We start from the raw sequence: 13,105 nt of genomic DNA on the forward strand, positions 1-13,105 counted from the left end.
CAACCCCATGGAAAAAATCTGCGAGGACACACCAGGGTTCCCCATCTGGGCACAAGGGCGGTGCTGCGCCACTGCTGGGGCAGGCACCATTTTGTGTGGCAGCGCCCTGCTGCTTCTGCCATGGGGCGCAGGTGTCCCCGCTGGGTAAAGACTTGCCACCATGGTTGTTTTCTCAATAAAGACACGTGTAAAAACAAACAAATAAATATATATATATATTACAGTGTTGGTTTTTTTTTGTTTGTTTTCATGGTGTTTACATATGGGAGAACTACACGAGATGAAAGGGGCTGCCCCAGCCTGCACTGCCTCCTCAGGGGGACACGTTCCCCGTTGTCCCCGTGGCTAACGGGGCTTTTTCACGGAGGGGGGGATAAATCCAGGCGAATTCACGCCTCGCAAGAAGCTGCGGCCACCCACAGCTCTGCGGCTTCCCCCAGCACGAAGCGGGGGCCGAGGCAGCAGCGCCATCTGCGGGGCGAGGCCGGGCCGGGCCGGGGGGAGCTGGGCTCGGGCTCGGCACCGCCGCGGGTCCCGGCCATGGGGCGCTGTGGGGGGAAAGGGGGGGAGCTGGTGAGACAGGCTTGTCTCCCTTCAGGCTTGTGGAGGTACAATTGCAGCACTTCAATCAGCATTTCTTTTCACAGGTGGTCAGTCCATCTTGTAGCATCACTAAGACGTGTAGGTTCTCCTTCAGCGACTTCCCCAAAGGTATGGGGACCCAGAACTGCTGGGGGAGTCACAGGACCAGCCAGTGATTGACAAAATGTATGTGGAATTACCCAGCAGTGTCACCGCAGGCTACCACTAAGCTTTTAAAACATCTGTGTCTCACCAACATCTGCTTTGGCTTTGAACACAACACCTCTAGTTCCACTTTAGCCAAAAAACCATCATCAGCAGTTGACTTCCATAAATCCCCTCACAGCATCCCGCTTTCCTCCTGTAGCCATCCTTCCTCCCTGCCCTCATTTTCCTGCCTGGCTTGTTCTCTTTTACATCTTGAACTGTGGCCAGAACCCTTCATTTTTAGTTCCTTCCTCTTTCTAAATGGCCATGCCAGTAAACTGAGACAATAATACAATAATCAGTTTACTCCAACTGATGGCATATACAGACAAAATTTCTCCCGCTCTTACCGCTCTCCCACTCTAAATAAAATTATTTATACAAAATATATACTTTTAGCAGGGGAGACTGAGACATAACCGAGAACCTACAAAACAAAATAATGCAATGCATGATAGCCAGACTCTGCCCTGCCTGATACATGCCCAGATTATGAGTTTGGGTTTGTGTACTGTCACAAATATTAATTTAGACAAACTCTAATTTAGCAGCAATTAGGATTTAGTAATACTTTTATAGTAAATCACGAGATTAGATTGTGTGATTTTTTAACAATACCTAATCATCAACCAATTTAATAAAGTGACACAAATTGTGATGTCTAGCAGCTCTTAAGATTTATTGATATCATATAGCAATTTAACAAAAATTAGTCATGATTAAAACAGGGACTTAACTAAAGAAGATTTGAAAATGGTAAGGTTCACTCAAAACTTACTGCATGGTACTGGGGGGTTCTCAAGTTAGTTGTGTGCCTAAGGATTTCCCCTTGGTGGGAAATCTCACCCTGTAGGCACTGTTGTTCGTGAGTGGATGATTTCTGAATCTCAAGAAGTCGGCCCTGAGAGGCATCCCAACTCAGGGGGGGTTCCTGGGTCACAGCCCTCTGTGACCCTGGGCAGCTCCAGGGGCTCTTTGCTTAGGACCACTGTTTGCCACGAGATGATTGACTCTTAGTACTTTTCCTTCCTATCTATGATTTAGACAAGGCAATTCCAGTATTTTCCACCAACTACTGCATTCCAGTATCTTCCACAAAGTACGGTTCTGGCTCTTCTCAGGCTGGGCCAGGCCACGAGGGCTTGAAATGCCACCAGGGAGTGCCTGTGACTATAGAAGGATGGTGTAAAAACAGCTCATCTTAAACCATAGCTGAGCAGGGGAACAAGCTACTCTGCCACATGTACTCCAGGCTGCTGGACTCTTCTGGCAAAAGAGAATCACTATTTTTTATGTATATTTCAATGTTTTTTATTCCAGTGGTGGTTCTCATAGAGGCAAAGCAGTAGGAGGCTGTTCTCAAAAATGAATTAACCACAGCTTCTTGCCACTTTCCAAACCCTAGCAGCCAGAGCTCCATAGATCTTTCCATGCCAGGCATCCTATACCCCAGGCCCAAATATGTGACCCACGATCCCATTTGCCTTTGATACCCCAACTGAATTGTCCGATCCCAGTTCTGTGGTTTCAGACACAGCATAGGCAAATTTGAAATTCCATGCTTGTATGGAAAATAGCTTTAAGGCACTGAGTAAAAAGGAAGTCTATGGAGGTTGGTTTTGTTTTTCATTATTGATTGTGATGAAATGGCTAAAGAATAGCTGAGAAGGGATTAGGGAAGTTAGCTTGACGCTTTGGAGGAGGAAAGCTGTGTCTTGGCATTTCTCTCATGGGGGAGCTGGGTCCCAGGATGGCCGGGAACACCCACTGAACTAAACAATCATCCAGCTGCTCTGTAACCTCACCCATCACTGATACATTTTTCTCAAAATTTGAAAGAGATGTTGCCGAAATAACCCCATTTTGCCTTGAAATCCATCTAAATCCCAGGCTTAGTGTAGGTTTTCTCCAGCCTTTGAACTCAGTGAACCTCTGTTGTGGGAAGTGTACATTTGTATTGAAACATGTCTCTAGATGAGCTGGGAGGAGGATTGAAGAACATTTCAAGAGAGCATGAAGATAATTTTTCAAACTTTATTCTGATGTAAATATGTTCGGTGAACTTGGCAATGGGCTTTGTGTGCTTTTTTATGTAGATCTTTAAAATAATACTGGCTTGCACATTAAAAGACAAACACTGCTGGACACCGCTTTGTGTTATAAAATGGGTGTAGTTCACCCACTTCCTTCCGAGAAGCATTTTGAGAACTGAAGGTAGGAAAAGGTGGTACTAGCACTACATCTCTATGAGTGTATTTTTGCTTTCACATTACCTGTGCTGTGCCAGCCACAGCTCGTTAGACAGCCCTTGGAATTGCCAGCCTCTTCCAAGTCACACAACACAACATTTTTTACCTATACTGATCCTTTTGGCATCACAGACTATAAGAGGGAGATGAGTGCCAAGCACTTCAGACCTGCCTGCATACATCGAAATCAAAACCAATTACTCTCCCTTGTCTCTCTCCTCTCACCTAATACTGCCTACTGCCTGTGATAAAGCAGGGTATTCATTTAAAGGCACTGAAGAGGGAGAAAATGTAGTCATAAGTGCTGGACCAAAACCTGAGAAATGAACAGAAAAAGGTTTCAAGTCCCACAGATAGAAACTCTTCTTATTTCAAATGTGTTAGACAAGACTCTACTCTGCAGCTCCCCAGAAGCATTTATCTGACTTTTTTTCTGAGCTGACCAAAGTAAGAACGCAGGCTGCCCTCCAGGGAAATGCCTGCCAGTCACCACCTCTGAACAAACATTTCTCAAATCAAATCTTATTCCACAAGAAGAGACCGAAGAAACAGAACACCCAGCCTGATAGATGTCTGTATTTGCTAGATGCAAAGAACCAGACAGTGCCCTTCCAGCACTGGAGGTGGGAGGGGGTGAGCATCTCTCCAGGGACAGTTACAAGAGCCCTGCTTCCTCAAAAACATCCTCCTGCCCTCCCATGGCAAAAGCCAGGTTTACGTCCAGCAGCTGCGAATCTTGCCCTTTGGCTGGCTCCCAGCACCTGCAGGCTGCTTTCTGTGTGAGCCAGGCTAGATGCTTTCCCCAGTCTCTAAAGGGCACAGATTTCTCTTACAGAGATTTTCTGTGCAGATTTATTTGCATGAAATAAATATTCTTCAAACCCAGGTTCTTCTTTTTTTGAGATCAAAAGCCTAATGCCCTTCAGCCCAGCAGTGTCTGTCTTTTAATGTGTAAGCCAGTATTATTTTAAAGATCTACATAAACGGCTTCAGTGAGCTCCTGCAATGCAAGGGGCTTTAGAGAAAATTTATATCAGTGAAAATTAAATCCAAAAGAACAGAGACAAACAAAAAGCAGAGAACCTGAAACAGCATTTGGGATGATAAATATGAAAGCATTATCTACCTACCACTAGGTATCTTAATCAGAGCCTTTTACAAATCACTGTTTTAGGTTCCTCCATTTTAGCCCTTCAGAAGAGAAAAGCAGGTAAGGGAGGCAAAGCTCTCAGAGGAGTCCACATCAAGGTATCACTTTTCCTTTATCTTTCAAACAGGGCTTCTGCAAATGAACACCAACATTTTTGAAGTAGCCATCTGTAGAAAGAAAGAAGCTGATTTGTGGGAATATTTATCGTCACCTTGGTTTAACAAGTGAAAATTATAGTCTGCGAATTAGTCCTACACATTGTTAGTATAGAACAGAAATCTGAGCAGACTGAACACTCACATAAACCAAGAGACTATCGCTTTTTGGCTGGGGATTTAGTTCAGAGCAACTCTTGGTGTCAGTCTAATCTCAGTGAATGTCTACAGGAAAATGTAGGCCTTCGTAAAAAAAAATATAAATAAATAAATAAAAAAGTCCTAGGCTTAACAGTTTTGAACCCTATGTGGAGAAACTTCTTTATATATCTTACATCAAGTGGACATAGTGCAGAGTATCAGCCAGAACAACAGCCTGCAAAACACCAGAGCAGTCTTCAAGGCACATTTACAAACTGCAGTTTTAGCATCTCCCAGAGTTCATCCCCTCTGAGCACAAACAGAAAGGGTGCACACACTGCAACAGGGAAGCACATGCTATATAAAGATAGTACCACCCCAAAAAGCTGGATTCTCCTCATCCCTCTGTCCCTGTGCCATGCAGGGAGCACCACTGAAATGATCTTTAGAAACTGTGGCAGCACCACTGAAAGCCAGCAGGAGCAGTGCTTTTGGCAGGTGAGGTGCCATGCTTGCAAATACTGAAAAAAATGGGTGCAACACACTTCAAACTGAGCACTCGATTTTCTAGCAGGCTTTGGCTGTCGTGATTTATAGGGGTGAGTGTAGGATGGGATGTTCACTCACAGATATGCTAATCTCACAGGCTGGCTTGAAAATAATAATTGTTTTCTGTGGAGTACGGATGCTACAGTGATGACTGCAACAGAAGGATAACATGGCTCTGTCATTCAACGTGCTAAAACAGAGCATAACGACCTTATTTCTGCTATTGCCCAACTTTTGAATACTTGACTTGGCAACCTTTGTGTTGTTCTTTTAATAGAGGCTTTATGTGAGATAATGTGGCTCTGACAGGCTGGAAAGCCAATTATTATCCAGGCTTCTTAATCTCTTTCTAACTTCACAGTTGAAACACCCAGCCCTGAAATTGGGCTGTCAGAGATGATTGATCTAAAACGGTGGTTTCCTCAGCCATCATCTGTGGATCCCCAGAACATCTCCAGGGGAGGGGATTGTCCAAGTTAACTGCTTGCTGTCAGCCAGCTTGCATTTGAAAAGCAGGACCTTCCCCTCCTTTATCAGAGTCCTAGAATATCCTGAGATGGAAGGGACCCACAAAGATCGAGTCCAACTCCTGGCTCCACACAGGACCACCCAAAAACCAGACCCTGTGTCTGAGAGCGTTGTCCAAACGCTTCTTGAGCTCCAGCAGCTCGGTGCTGTGCCCACTGCCCTGGGCAGCCTGTCCCAGTGCCCGACCACCCTCTGGGTGCAGACCCTTTCCCTAACCCCCAGCCTGACCCTCCCCTGTCCCAGCTCCATGCCATCCCCTCGGGTCCTGTCGCTGTCCCCAGAGAGCAGAGTTCAGCGCCTGCCCCTCCGCTCCCCTCGTGAGGGAGCTGCAGGCCGCCATGAGGCCTCCCCTCAGCCTGCTCTGCTCGGGGCTGAACAAACCCAGGCCCCTCACATGACTTCTCCTCTAGCTCCTTTGCCATCTTTGTAGCCCTCCCGTGGAGGCTCTCTGCCAGCTTTATGCCCTCCCTGGAGCACCCCAGGGCACACGGCTGGCTCGTGGGCAGCTGGCCTCCAGCACAGCCCCCAGGCCCCTTTCCGTGGGGCTGCTCTCCAGCTTCTCGCCCCCAGCCTGTGCGTGCAGCCGGGGTTGTCCTGTCCCAGATGCAGAATCCGGCACTAACTCTCATTGAATTTCATGAGGTGGGAGATCACCCAGCCCTCTAATCTCTTTGCAAGGCCTCTCTACCCTTGAGGGAGTCAACAGCTCCTCCTAATTTAACATCATCTGCAAACTTACTTGGTATGCCTTCAAGTCTTGTGTCCAGATCATTTATAAAAACTTTGAACAGAGATGGCTCTAAAATGCGTTTGAAGCATTCAGGCTGATTTTCCTGGTGTCTTATTGCTGGTGGCTTGCCAGTGGGGGTATGTGGCTTGGATGCATGTATCTCAGTGTTGGCACGTGAATAGAACAGAATAAACTCCTTGTATTTGATTATTACTTGTGTGTGTGTGTGTGTGTGAATTGGCCACAAGTAGGTTATGACCATTTTGAACATTTTTGCTTAATCAGAATTACACAGTAGATAACTTCCTTGTCAAAAGAAATTTGGGAGCAGTCTGTAACTGGTATTCAGTATTTGGACACTGACCACGCTGACTGAATTCCTGACTCATAAGGAGGTTTTTGCTCCTCATTCTCCAGTTGTGCAAGTAAAACTTAGCTGCAAGTTTTGTGCACGATCACTCCCACTGTACAAGTCCAAAATTGCCCTTTTCTGTGGACATTACTGATTGTCACTTAAAAGATGCTTGGCACAAACAATAGACCTTGTCAAATCTAATGTGCACCTGCAGGGCCTCTGGAAACTAGCCCCTGATTGCTGGAGGAACAGCTTAAATTAACGGCAGTAAATGCTTCACCTCACACTTTCTTTTTATTAAAGTACCTACAAACTTCTTGGCCTTTGTGATATTCCTGTAGTAAGTGAAGCAATTGTAAAGATGTGAGGTAATATTTCCAGAAAAAATGTTTGTTTTTTTTTTGTATGTGCAAGATCCGGAGAGGGAAACTGCTTTGGTTGTGTATAGGACACCTCTGGAAGAATTGTGTGTCGCTACAGCATATCAAATATTGCAAGAGCAAAATAACAATAATATAGTATCATAAATAAAAATATACAACAATTTCCCATGTTGATTACTATAAACCCCTTAAACCCTGGGTGTAGTGGATTTTGAGCAGCTCTGAAAGGGCAGGTACTAAGTTGGGTGTTGCTCAATAGGTTTGTCACGTACAAGATTGCCATAGGTTTTGAGAGATAAAACATAAAAATTATATATATATATATATATATATTAAATAAAATAACTAAGCCGTTCTTTTCATGACAGGAACCTAAAGGGTTCAATAAAGAAACAGGATATTTTAGTCATTTCTGTTGCACTTCAGACTGAAAGGCTAATAAGCATAAGCAGTTTAAAGTACAGGAAACGGGACTGAAGGGGTTTTGGTCTGTCCTCTGGATTTCCCTGTCTGGATCCAGCCATTGTGTTGCCCCTTCCTTCCAGATTACACTGTAAGTACCAATGCTGTTCGTATTCTGCTTCATGGGCAACCAGGATTTGAACACTGCAGTTCAGCTTGAATCAGGACCTGAATCAGGAGGGATTTCATCTCTATTGCCCTGGCTTCCTTTGTAGTCAGTGGAAAGGATGGGGTGGGGGGTAATTTTGGGGCACGTTTTTTAGGTTTCCAGTTTGGGATGAGATGTGACGTGCTCAAGACTCCATTAACCAAATTAGCCAGGTTTTTATTAGCTAAATATCACTTATTATGCCATACCAATACGTCTACAGTGTCTCTCCATAGTCTCTATAGCTGCTGCTCCCTCTAGTAACCACTTCCAGGTGTAGCTGGAAAGTCTCTCTGTACAAAGACATCAGCGGGGCTCTCAGCACTCAGCCAAGCAGTTCTCCCAGACAGGACAGGCTCTGTTTTGGAGGCAATGAGCTGTGGGAGCTGGGGCCCTACTGCTGCCTTCCACCTTCCCCTGGACTGCTGGAGCACACAGGATGGCAGCAGTAGCAGAGTGGTGGACACAGCACCTTAGCAGCCCCCAGCACGGTCACATCTGGCTGGCAGATGTCCTGGGACACCAGCAGATGGGAGGAGATGGCCTTCCTTTTCCCCCCAGATCTGTATCTCATTTCCATACTAAACTATTCACACTCCGTGAACCTTGCTCACATACACTTCTTCCCATAACTCAGAGTTTTTTTCCTTTCCGCTGTAAATCACACGCATAATGCACTGTAGAGCCCCATTTATGAAAACAAGATCTATAACAAAACCCTCTTACCACCAGTAAATCTTCTTTTAATGAATTGGGCCTGTAGCTTCAATTATGAAGCTGGGCTGTGACGGCTGCTGAACGAGCCATGCCAACAACAACAGTGAGGCAGATCGCTGTCAGGAGGGTGCTAGGAGAGTTTCAGGAAAGGCTTGGACGCTCCCTCCTTCCCTCCGAGCACTTTCACATCTGCAGCGCATTACATCCCCGTCCAGATGACTTCGCTGGGATCTGCAGTGTTCTCAAGAGCATTTACATTATCAGAAAAGAAACCACTAATTTATTTGTTCAGTCTTCGACATAAATATACGCATAGCCCAATGTGAAACAGTTCGCATTTATTTGTTTTGCTTTGTTTTCAAATGGACCTACCCTGGATTTTCAGTTTTACAGTGTGTACAAAGAATTAGAATGTTTAATTAAGTTGTAAACCCTCTGAATCATATTTTTATCCTTTTTTTTTTTTTTTTTTTTTGTGCAGTACATACCATCAGAGACTGCTCTCCTTCCCCATTATGAGCAATAGATAGAGCACTGCCAGGTACCCTGCAGGAGCTGAGCAGGCTGCTCGTGGGTTGGGACACATCAAGGGACCCCCACACAGCCAGGCAGTGGGGAAAGGCTGCAAATGCTATTTCTGTCCACTCTTGGGCCCTATATTTGGGCCACCCATATGACAGGGTGCTGAGGAGGCCAATTTTCCCTTCTCTGGTGGGGAGAAATTGCCAATGGACACTGAGGTAGGTGATGGTTTTATCCTTGTGGTCTTGGGCACAGGGAAAGGGGCAAAGCACAAACCAAATGCTTGTCCTCGCACCTTCCTTCCCTCCTGTGTGGCCACTTTAATGATAATGGTGCTGGGCTGAAGGAACCCAATTGCCTGCTCTGAGGAAGTCCTCAGGGCTGGTCACCCCTTTAATATAGCTATTGGGATGATTCTCACCCAGACGTGCCATATTGACACAAATTGCAAGCTTTTCCTGCTACCTGCCTCATTTGTTGGCCTCTCAGAGTAGCTTGGTGCTGTTGTAAAATTTGGTATTTCAGAGGACATCTTTGGCTCCGTTTTGTTTTTAGAAAGCCTGTGTTAGTCCTGTTTTTTTGTCTGTTCCTGCAGCAGGCTGAGTCATGTTGATTTAGTGATGGAAGATCCCTTTAGTGATGGAGAAATGGAGGACAGCAATATTAAACAATGATTTTCCCTTACTGGGATGTGTGTCCTGGACACACCTCGTGCTGTGAACTTCTTCACTGTGCTCTGGCTGAAGATGGGCACTGGGCTGTGTCCATCTACCTTGTGTACTGCGAGGCAGACTGCGAGGTGACATGATGTCTGGGCTGATGACAAAAACAGAGACCCAGCTCACTAAGAGAGGTCACTGAGCAGAGAGGAAAGCTGTTGAGGTTTTTATGCGTCATTCCATCTCCTTCCCCTTTGAAATTCAAGATTTCAAACTGGGTTACTGCGGAGATCCATTTCTAAGTGTTCCCTTATTGTAACCCCCTCTCTGCAGAAATTAGCCATCATAATTAACCCTTCCCCAGCCCCAAATCAGAGTGCAGTCCTGCATGGGCTTCCTTAGCTCCGTGGGTTTCCTAGATGGGGACTGGTGACCGCTGTGTGCTGGCACTCGGTGTCTGGGGTAAGGCAGAGGAGAGGTGTGGGGGTGTGCATGCTGCATGGCCTGCTGGTGCTTGGGAATTTGAGGATGAATGTTTCTCCCAGTTGCTCAGTTTGTGCAAAACAGATGGAGACACTAAGTAAGATCAGTAAGGTTTTGGCATTGCTCGTGAGTCCAAAATGAGGCGGTATTTATGCTTACTCGTTATCTATATATCCAACCCTAAATGGTCTGGGCTCAAAAATAATTTTGCTGGTTTGGACTTGAGGTCAGCTGCATGACCCTGGAGTGAATTTAAAGGAAGGGTGTGACTGAGAAAGCAAGAGAAAAGCCCCTAGGACCGCGGCCAGTTTTAGTCAGATGAACTGCTTTGTTATTGCATTACAGCTGCATGGTGTTCTTAACCATAAACCACACTCTGGGCCCAGGCTGAAACGGGCTCGAGTGCTGCAGAGATTCATAGAGCAAAACAATTTACAAATCCCACATGAGACAGTGTTTGAAAGTCCTTTGAAAGCATTGTTTGGCCAGCAGCGGGGCGCTTTTCAAGCTCCGCTCTGGTTGGGACTCTGACTTCTGAGGGTACAGCTATACAAACAAGTGACGGGGGGATGTGCACTTACATCACCTCGTGTTTGCCACAGCCAGGTCCCATTTGCAGCCCGTGGTAAGTGAAAAGTGTTGCCTGACCCTAAAGGCAAAGCTACTCCAGGACAAGAGGCTGCCCCTGAGAAGCTGCCATCAGCAGCGCTGTAAACCCACACCTCTGCTCCGTTCAGAGCGGTGTTTGCAGAGCCATGCCCCGTGTTGCTCAGGTGTGGTTTCATGCATGGAAGAAGCTGTTGTGCACGAGGTGCAGTCCCAACATGCAGCGTGGGATGGGTGCTGGAAACGGAGGCACTCAGAGCAGCCAGCTGGGGAGAGGAGCCCAGGGTAAGCATTGCTTCACCAGCCCATACATTACGATGTTATCTGCCTCCTCCGTCCACTGCTTGGAAAATTCTGGCCAGCGGGATGCTTTCCAGATGAATCACCCTCTCCGCATCTGGCAATTGAGAGGAGATGGGCCGAGTTTGCTGTCTGCCCCATCACGCAGCCTACACTTACTCACGCACGGCCACGTCAGCAGCCCACGAGAGAAGCGACGACCCACGGGAGGCACTTGCAGCCTGGCAGGAGAACGGCTCCTGTGGGCACTGCATGGCCTGAGATCGCCTGCTTGTGTGGGGAGGCCACAGACTCAGCGTGGACTTCATTTTACAGACTTGGACTTTGCTTTACCCATTGTCCTCTTTTACAGCAGAAACTGTGCATGAATGGGACAAGGATTATCCTATTAGTCTACCCGTTTCCCCCAAAGCAAGGATTTTTAGTGCCTCTAATTCCCTAAATTAGTGATGAGGTAAAAGAGCACCAGAGAAATATGGGCTGAGGCTGGAACTCCAGCCAGTCAGTATCTGGGTAATAATGGAGGTGTATTATTCATGAACACTCTATTAGTGTTCGCATTAAGTCGTTATAATTCTTTCAGTACCAATGTCCCTGCCTCACATGAGAGGTGTTTAATATTAGCTGCCGTTCAGCCCTTTCCAGCCAAATAAAATCCGTCTTGGTTCATTCTTAGATCTACAAACATGAGGCATAATGAGCTCACCCCGATCTGTGACTTATCTTTCCAGGATGGGAAAGGCAACACATGGCAGCAAACCACTCCCCGGTGTTTTTCTTTGACAGCGTGCCCTTCAACTGGAGCAAGGACTGTCCCTGCACCCTCCAGGCTCCTCCATCCCCTGTGCCTGCTCTTCCCACTGCCAGCTGCTTTGGACGTGCAACACGATGCTCCTGTGGCTAGGCTGCTTTCCAAGAAGGGCTGGAGGAGGCTGTTCCCCAGCAGCAGCCTCTCTCCTTCCCTCTCACCCCAGTGCAAGGGTGGCAGCTGGCTTGGAGACCGATGCTGCTGGGCTTCGTCTGTGCGAGTAACCCTGGCTCTGGCACTGCAGTGAGCCATAGGAAACTGGCTCACTGCTCCGCTGAGTCTCACCCATAATAATGGAAACAGGAAATTTGGGGTGTGCCCTCCCCCATCTCTATGAAGAGTTTCAAAGCAGGGCTGCAGGAATGTCTTTGAATCATGAAAGCGATACCGAGAACAAAACCGTAGAATAATGTCGAGTTCTTCTGATTAAACCTAAATTTTTCCCACTACTGCTTGGAAATTAGAAGCAGGCAAAACTATCCATCATGTTACAGATAACTTGGCTGCAGAAATATGGCATCAGTGTATGCTGAAAAGTAAAAGCTAACATGATTAGTAGACTATTAATTCTAGCAGCAGGCTCGCCTGTATGGGATCCATCTGTTTAGAAAGTTATGTCTTTGTAGCTAGGACCAGCTTTGCTGCGAGTCTGTAAAGCAGGTGGCAAAGGTCAGAGCATTAGGCTGAAAACCTGGTACTGCAAAATTGGCAGTGACCTTTGGAAATGTTGGCCCGTCTGGAGCCCTGCCAGGGACGTCCATCCAAAAAGCAGGTCTTCAAAGCACGCTGCAGCTCCTGGAGTGGATGAAAGCTGCGATTGTAGAAGTGGCAGTCGGTGCTCTGTATGATGCAGCCCACATGAGAATGTGCTGGTTGCTGGCTCCCTTGGCCTCCAAAGAGATTTTTTTCGCCCTTGGTACTGCCCAGGTGTTTTAACCTAGCAGCTGCAAATTCCTTCTCCCCATCTGTGAAAATACAATGAAATAAAAAAAATAGACGTACCCTTGGCAGGTAACCAGTGCAGCTCCCTTGGCTGGGCAAAAGATTTGATCCCTGCTAGTACGATTAGCCCCACTGCATTACGGTGCTTTTCTTTTCTTTTTTTTTTTTTTTTTTTTTTTTTTTTTTTTCCCAGGGAAAATGGGGAAGAAATTGCAGCCTGCGAAGTCTGGGCGGCTGTTTGGCAGGGGAAGGTCCGTAAAGAAAACACTATCAGCAAAGGTCCTGTGAAAAACAAACTTCAGCATCCCTTTATCCAAATATCCCTGTTTAATCATGTTCAGTGTTTTCTATGCACCCGCCAGGGGTATGACAGCTGCTGTCTCCGTATCGCGGCAGCCTGGGTTGGGTTACAAATCATACACACGCCGT

The sequence above is a fragment of the Anas platyrhynchos genome, chromosome 2 (genome assembly GCF_047663525.1).
Source record: "Anas platyrhynchos isolate ZD024472 breed Pekin duck chromosome 2, IASCAAS_PekinDuck_T2T, whole genome shotgun sequence".
Classification (NCBI taxonomy): domain Eukaryota; kingdom Metazoa; phylum Chordata; class Aves; order Anseriformes; family Anatidae; genus Anas; species Anas platyrhynchos.